The following is a 7,384-nucleotide window of genomic DNA, read 5'->3' on the forward strand; positions in this document are numbered from 1 at the left end:
CAAGAGATTTTTTTTTTTCTTCAGTTTACAAATCCAATCACCCACTGCATGAATTATCTATAAGACAGGATGCTCACTGAGTCCCTTTTAAAGTGGCTCCTCCATCAGAATATTGCATAAAAGCAAATTTCCTTCTGGACTTTCTTTGATTAAATACTAAGGGAGTAATCTTAGCAAAATAGAATTTGTTCTAAACAATAGTGACTCTTGATTGAAATGGAATCTTGAAACTTCAAAGAATAAATAATAATGCACACTACAGTGGTTTTCACTCCTTGGCTCCATCATTCAAATGCTTCTGCTGCCCTGAGAGCCTATTCCATTTTAAGGGTGTGTTATACTGACTCTGATATTTGTACTTAATCATTGTCATTCTGGAAAACTTGCTCATTCTTCTAGTCTAGGTTCCTTTAGAGAAATCCTGCTATTTCCATTCTAAAAGCTACTTTTCACTATCTTAAGGGGAAATATATTCATTTTCCTGTGACTTTCATTCTAAAGATTCCAAATTTTCTAGTGAAAGATGTCCTCAGAGAAACCAAGTGCTTTGTATTTTTTAAAAACAACTTATACTTATTTTCACTCATAAAAATGGTATAAACTTAGTACTTCATGAATTAAAACTAGAAAAAAAAATCCCTATTTATTAGGGTTCCTATTGCCAATGAAATCCTCTTCAACCAAATGTGTATTTAAGCTATCCTCACATACATAAAATTGAGTTTTAGCAAATAAATAATACAGACTCTATTTTCATGAGCAAAAATTGATTTTCACTGCGTTCTTCAACAGTGCCTGAAAATAAAAGAGTGCTATTTAAAGAGACCTTGTGAAATTTCAGGAATGTCGTGTATTGGTAAACAATTCAGAACTACATGTGTAAAGAGGCAATTAATTTGTTGAGCTAATGAAAAACAGGTTCTCCTAGTTATTTTTGTCTCCAAGCCAATTCTGGGGTGATCTTTCCCGAATTCAGAAAAGCACTCACAGTTTTGTCCCAATGGTACAGTCATGAGTGAGGTCCCATTTCTTAATTCCTGCATCCTGCTTAGGTTCCAACATCTGGCCAACGGGCAGATACTCTGACAATAAACTTGCACTGTGCAGAGGCTATGACAAAGGAAAGAGGGATTGCCTAAGTGGAACAATGATCCAACAGGGCACCAGCTTCCCTGCTCACCCTCCCTTGTCAGAGTAAGTCTGTCCACATTGACCTAAAGCGACCTCAGAAGAAGCAGTGAGGGCAAGAAACTTCCTTTCAACGGATTTTTTTTTTTTTTTTTAGATTTGCACTTTATGTAAAAATTCAGGTTTTATTTTTACTTATTCTTACATTGGCGGGAGCTGATGCCAAGAACTTATAGGCAAAATAATTTTTTTCTCTACCTCTTAACTGAACAATAACGCATACCATGTAGCATTATCATTAGGCAAGATTTGCTTTTTTACATTTCACACAAGAATACAGTGTTATCCTTTCTTGAACAAAATGCCCAGATTACTAAGGAAACTATCTTTGGCAGAAGTGTTTCATAAGCATATTTTATTTAAATAAATCCTCCAGGAGCAAATGGGAGAACTTATTGTCTTCACTTAGAAGAAGACTCTGTAAGTAGTTACCTGTCAAATTTCTCTGTGCAGCTCACCAACATTTCCTTATTGGAAACATCAATATTTTCCCATCACAGTTTCCAAAACGACTTTAAAGTCTCCAGATTCTGTGTCTCCTTCAGTTTGCTTCTTTCCTGATTCCACCCAGGCTGTATTAATGGTTTGCTTCATATCATCATCTCCATTTTCATAAATTTTCTTCAGAACACTCATCAGTCCATCACTAGCATCCGTTTCAGTGTCGTGGGAGGGCTCTTGCTTCTCTTTGCCTTCTTTTTCAACCTAAGTTGGGTAGTCCCACCACGTGTTTCCTGCCTTCTTCCTATGTAAAATAAGAAGTGTATCTGTCTTGACTGTTTTTGAACCACCTTCCACAGAGATGGGTTTTAAGAGATTGTGCCCGTCATGGAGTAACTCTTCCCATGTAGATTCTTTACCAAAAGATCAAATGACCTCTCTGTGAAATGCACCTGCATGTTCTCAGGGGGGACTTGATGAACTCCAGCTAAGGTAACGTGGATTTTCACAAACCTGTCTCACTGATCCCATTCGTAATTACTGATTTTCGCTGTACATTCCATTATAACGAGAGGAACAACAGTGGCTGCCTTTGCATTGTCAAAGAGTTCTGCTCTTCTCTCTGATTTCCACTGCATCTTGTTCTTGATTTCTGTCCCAATCTTGGGTTTTTCAGTTGTGAAGGCATCACATACTCTTTTTCCAGTAGCCTTTTCCAGCAGCAACTTTACCCCTTCTAGATCCTTCTGTAGCTCTTCCAAAACTGGGGCCATGGTCAGGCTGGGTCAGGCAAGGCCCAAGCTGCAGCCATGCAGGGGAGAATGAGAAACACCACACCACACATACTCCCCCAGACTCAGAGCCCACCAGCACGAGCTGCAGTCCCCCTCAACGAATCTTATTAAAGTGGGTCCAGAGCAGCCCTCAGAGTTTTAGTCTTTACTGCTACTAGTGATTCTGGAAATTCCTGGTAAGAGGAGACACTGTCTCTATAAAGCCAGGTCAGAATGACCACAGTATCTCCCCTCAAAAAAATCTCCACTATCTCCTCTGCTAATCTCACAGCAGCATTTCACATGCTCTGTCAGGGGTCAGGGACAGCTAACCGTGCTTTAGGTATATGAAGTCCCAGAGGCAAAGACATACAAGGAGGCAGAGCCTCACTTTCATTCAGTAAAACAGCTCAACCAAATTGTAGTTCTTAATATAGTAACAACTGACTTCTAATCCTAGGTCCTCTGGTCATGTACTCTGATGCTCACCCAGGCCCTTCCATGCATCTTAGCACAGAATACTAAGGACTCAGGCTTGAGTCAAGAAACCAGTATCCAACTCCCAGCTTCATCACATATTCACAAGCTGTTGTATTAACTGTATCTTCATTTCCTGCATTCTGAGGCTCTGACATCTAGGGCCCTGCTGACCACGCAGAGACTGTCCGTCCCAAGGTGAGCCAATTCCTAGAGACAGTAAACAACTGCATGCTTTCCAAATGCAAGCCAACTGTCCAGAGTATTCACCATTAAGCACATCCAAGACAAGTCGAATAGCACACAAACCCCAAAGCCCACTGGAACTACTCAAACTAGCCAATCATAAACCTGCTTCCTTCCCTCTCCTGTTCTGTCCATGGAAATCACAGTAAAGGCTCTTGCCTATGGTTTCCTCCTCTCCCTCTGTCTCATGACTGACTCCGGGGCTTCCCCACGTGCCCCAACCACCCCATCCCCACCCAGCCCTGGTGTGGTATGCCCCTTCTCTTGGAATCTGTGAATGTGACAAACACTTTTCAACAGCAAGCATGTTCTGATTTATTGGTCTTACCATATTGTAATAATAATAAAACAGCTGTATGACCTTGGAAAAGGGACAGAACTGCCTCCATTTGTTCATCAGTAAAAAGAGGATAATATTTCCTTTCCACGATGCTCTTGTGAAGATCAACTAAAATAATACACATGATGTACTTAATATATAGTAAGTGCTCAATAAATACTGACGTTCAAAACTGAACAGATTTTTTTAAAAAGATTTATTTTTAAGATTTTAAGAGTTATCTTTAAGATTTAAAGGTAACTTATTAAAGGTTCCATAACTGGGAAGATGTAGAATCTAAACGTCACCCAGATTTTTCTGACTCCAAACCCACTTCTTTTTTCACATCACAGTACCTTCCCCAGTTAAGCACAGACCCTCCTACTACACTCTGAACATCTATCATAGTAGTAAACATATACTGGATGAAATTCTATACAAGTACATCACCAGGAACTCATGTGCTCAATAAGTTGTTTGAAAGAAGGAAAAGGAGAGGGAACAAGGGAGGCAAGTAAGGAAGGGAGGGAGGGAGGAAAGAAGGATTCTTTCTACCTCAGGAATATAAATTAGAATTATTTTTTTCCTGGTACCTTCCTTTCTTTCTGGGCCCCCAGTCTACCTTCAAATAAAAGTAAAAGAGCTTTATCCCTAATTATAAAAATTCCCAACCCGGAAACACACACCCACAGTTACATAAATGTTCCTTTATCCATTTCTCTTTTTTATAGACCCCAAACTTCTAATAATTTCTGAAAAATTTCCTCCTCTCATAATCTCAACCTTTAAGATGTTTTTAAAATATCACTCTCCAGAGCCATTCAAGGCCAGTTCTGAATTCCCCATGCCTGCAAATATACTGCAAATATTCTCCCCTATATTGCAAATATATACATGCCTGTATATACTCTGATTACAACTTCTTTCCTTCTCCTCCCCATCTTTCAGGCCACATGCTTGGCTTCCTAACTTTGACTGGGCCAGAAACATCAAGCTGGCATTTTACAACCTCACACAGAACAAACATTAGCAATATAAAGCTCTGTTTGATCACTCTTGACCCAAACTGGCAAGCAGTATTCTGAAAAACTACCTGTAACTTAAAGGAAAATGATTTATTTGTTTGGTTCGTTGGTTGGTTTTGTTTTTTTAACTTTTGGGCAGAAGTTGCTAACTTAAGTGCCTCCAGAAGGAGCAGAAAGGTGTCCAGAAAATGAGTGAAACTGGCCAGGTGAGGACTGGAAGAGTGAGCCAGCACATGGCCTCCAAGCAGTTAGGCAACTCCCACTGGCTGTTTTATGCTGAGAGGGTCCATCTGGCCAGAGATCACACATTTTCAAGGAAAGCCAAAAATCTATATTTTTAAGTGAAGAAACTCCCTACATTTAAAGTTTGCCAACTAATTCCATTTTTTAAAACATCCAATGAAAACAATTTTGTGCGAGTTTAGGTCTGAAAATCTCTACATTTAAGATTTTTTTTCCCCTAAGATATTTTACAAGTATTTTCATGTACATAGAAAGACAGCACAGCATTTATCCTGAGGAAGACTTACATGAAATAAAGTTCATTTTATTGGAATGGAATGGAATGGAATGGAACGGAATATTTAAAAGCCATAGAATTTTACAATCTAAGTGAAGTGAATTAGAAAAAAAGGTGGAGAAAAAAAGAGATTATAAATGTTGGTTCTTCACCTTCTTAAACATCTGTCATCCATTCCCTTGATGTGCTCATTGCCACCAGCCTTGTCCATCCTACTAGAATAACTTTACAGAAATAGTGCCCTAGCCCTCCAAATTGGAGGCAGCATGCACAGAGTAGTCTGCTTTGTTTTATTTTTTAATGGATAATTTCAGCCATATCCACCCTAGCATAATATAATTTAATTAAGTGCATGTGTTCTACTACGTTTTCTTCCTTTTTGCTGACCCTTAAGTTGAGGACTTTCAATGTAACAAAAAATAAAAACTCAAAAATCTCTCTAATTTTTTTCCTCTCATAATGCATGCATGCATACAGAATAATAATACAAAATACAGAATATCAACTGGTCAAAATTAAACAAAAAGGCCAAAATACATTTTCACTGACTAAAATCAATTCAGATTTAGACCTCAGGGTCTGACTCAGAATGTCACAATTTCTCATGATTCGTGGTGAAAGTCAAATCATGGCAGGGCTCTGGCTCATTGCTGAAGTACTGGACCCAAGATCTGATATCTCCTTTCAATTAACAATTATGTAATTTCTAATTTTTATTCAATTTATAGCCCATAAAATCCTGGCCTGCTAATGGATAAATAGGATTTAAAAAAGGCATTTCATTATACTTTTGGTCAAGTCATGGTTCCTCTGAATACACTTCCTCTGAATAAAACAATGTATCAAACTGGGTCAAATCCTACTATATCTTAATTTTGCCGTATTTTATTTTTAAGTATGAAGCATTTACTAAATTTTAATTCATTGCTACTGTTCTGTTCATTTTTCTTAAAACAATGAGAAAAACAGGAAGCAAAATTTTAATATAATTTTTATTTCTGTTTATGTTTTTAGCCTCTATCAGGTTGAGAAAACAAATTTTCTTTTCCACGGGTTTTCTCTTTTAAAACTAAAAGGTTCTAATTTTATATTATATGCATATCTCTACTACCACTATGATTTCTTTCTTAATATACTAAAACCAGAACTCATGACCTAGTCCATACATTCATTCACTCACTTCATCTTTGAAAACTGAATAAAAATGTTCAATTTGGGGGGTGCCTTGGTGGTTCAGAGGGTTAGGCCTCTGACTTCGGCTCAGGTCATGGTCTCAGGGTTCTGGAATCTAGACCCACATCAGGCTCTCTGCTCAGTGGGGAGCCTGTTTCCTTGTCTCTCTGCCTGCCTCTCTGACTACTTACGATCTTTCTCTGTGTCAAGTAAATAAATAAAATATTTTTTTAAATGTTCAATTTTTTTCTCAATAGTATCCTACATCTTATTGGTCATTATGGACATAGCACACATTTCCAATAACTGCATTTTTCTGACTGCTTAACTTAAAGAAATCAGCTGAAAAAATCTTATCTTAGGGAATGTAATATATTATACATAGGTCTTCAAATGAACACCAACTGGAGCATGTTATATAGTCTACATGATAGGATCTTTGGAAGGATGATGTCAGCAAAAATAGCAGAGTTGGGGCCCTATAAAATTCTCTTCCCCGTAAAAGCAATGATAAAAAAGAGCAAAAATAGAATTAACTTTTTTAGAACTCTGGAAATTAACATGGGTTTACAGCAATCTAGGAAATATTTATTCAAGAAAAAGCACTGAATTTTAGATTAAAAAAAAAAAAAAAAGACCATGCTTTGCAGCATTTTCTCATGTCCTGTTCTAATCCTCCACTCTATAACTCTGAGACAGCTTTAAAAACCAAAGCCTGCAATCATAGTGAAACCAACAACCTACATTTACACTATAAACCAATAGCCTGAGAGCCACCAGAGAGGGAAAATGAGAATGCTATCATTGTTTGCCCTGTCTTATTTGACCTATTATTTGACCCACTTATTTGACCCATAGTTCCATGGAAAAACCCAGACTCTAGTTTGTGTTTTTTTGCCTGACTTTGAGCTCACTCAGTGCAAGAACTATTTCCCCAGGAGCACTTGTCAAAAACAATTAAGGACAATTAATTAACTTCATGGTGGCTATATGAGAGAGAGGATAACGGTTTGAATAAATAAAATGAAAGACTAGGGAATAATATGCCCACAGGACGCTGGGCATTGAAAATCTCCCAACATATTTCTAGGAATCTGGAAGCCCACATGATGCATAGGACTATGTTGATGTCCAGGGCTATACACATGCTCAGGAAAGATCTGAGAAGGCCCTAGGTTCTCACTCCAAGCTGACTCTGAAATTCTACAGAATTAAGAAGGTA

The 7,384-nt window shown here is 37.9% G+C and overlaps 1 pseudogene; it reads right to left on the reverse strand.

The window, feature by feature from the left end:
* Window positions 1-1,668: 1,668 nt before the first annotated feature.
* Window positions 1,669-2,438, reverse strand: LOC116584134 (annotated as a pseudogene).
* Window positions 2,439-7,384: the final 4,946 nt, after the last annotated feature.

This window comes from Mustela erminea, chromosome 2 (genome assembly GCF_009829155.1).
Source record: "Mustela erminea isolate mMusErm1 chromosome 2, mMusErm1.Pri, whole genome shotgun sequence".
Taxonomy (NCBI): domain Eukaryota; kingdom Metazoa; phylum Chordata; class Mammalia; order Carnivora; family Mustelidae; genus Mustela; species Mustela erminea.